Below are 1,189 nucleotides of genomic sequence, written 5' to 3'. Positions count from 1 at the left end.
ACTATGACTTATTCAGAGAGAGAAACAAAGAAAGATAACAATACTTGACCTTTGTGGAGCTATCTCTCTGTTTCTCTCTAACTTTATCACATGTTGACAGTAGATATTATATTCAAGAAAATACCTTGAAGTACTTGGCAACTTGTGTATATTTAGCTTTACATCAGCTGTTAGTGAAGGAGAACGTGAGCTCTCTCTCAGGTAGCCACTCTAGAGCTCAATGAGCATTTACACCTCAGTCCTCCACACTTCTTCATGTATCTGATATTTAAACTTGCAGAATTACGAAGAAAAAAGCATATTGATATTTTCAAATTCATTTTCATTATTCTTTTCTGAGGGTTAGACAATAATGTGTGTGAGTCGGTGTGTTTATGTAGTTTACTATACAGGAAGTTGCACTGTTTACTCCACTGAGTCTAATGTCTGACTGCAGATTTGTTCAATATTTAGTTCTGTGGTGGTATTTTACACACATCTGCTTCACATCTGGATCTCAGAGAGATACAATATTCCAAAGCCACAATTATAACAAATGACTATAGGTCTGAATATTTAAATCTGGCCTTCGTACAGTTAAACAGTTGGAAACATAATTTTTGACTGGATTTATTTCCGTGTCTTATTGTAAATTCTACATTTATTGTAGAATGATTTGAGGTTTTGTTGCTTTTTCATCTCTCTTTCTTTTCATTTATATCCACCTGAGGTGCCAATTGTTTCTGTTCTGCAAGCTTTGCACAATTTGTAGACAAATATGCATAATTTTGTATTAAACGGAGCGTTTTGGATGGTAGTGTTATCATGGGAATAGCACAGATACTAATTTCAGTGATTTGAATAAATGTAATTATTGAAGCTGCTGGATAATACTCAGAAGCAGTCATCCATTAAGCATAGTGAAATTCCCACAGAAATGAAGTGTGGTTCTGGCCAAAGCTCAGAGCAACATAAAAAAAATTGTTTACTTTTCACTTATTAATGTGCAGCTTTAAACAGCATTTAGTTTGAGTTTTGTTGCACACGGCAGTCTCAGTGAAGCAGTTTAATTTTGATTTCAGCAGTGGATTAACACAACAAAGAAAAATAAATATAGTGTAAGTGTGCTTTGCTCACTGAGCTGACATTCATTGTACATATGTAATAGGCCATATAAGTGACTGAATGAAAGTTCTTAGAGTCAAAACAC

Source organism: Seriola lalandi, unplaced genomic scaffold (genome assembly GCF_002814215.2).
Source record: "Seriola lalandi dorsalis isolate HSWRI2012SDOR001 ecotype SW California unplaced genomic scaffold, Sedor1 jcf7180002054868, whole genome shotgun sequence".
NCBI lineage: Eukaryota > Metazoa > Chordata > Actinopteri > Carangiformes > Carangidae > Seriola > Seriola lalandi.
This window is presented reverse-complemented; position numbering follows the sequence as displayed.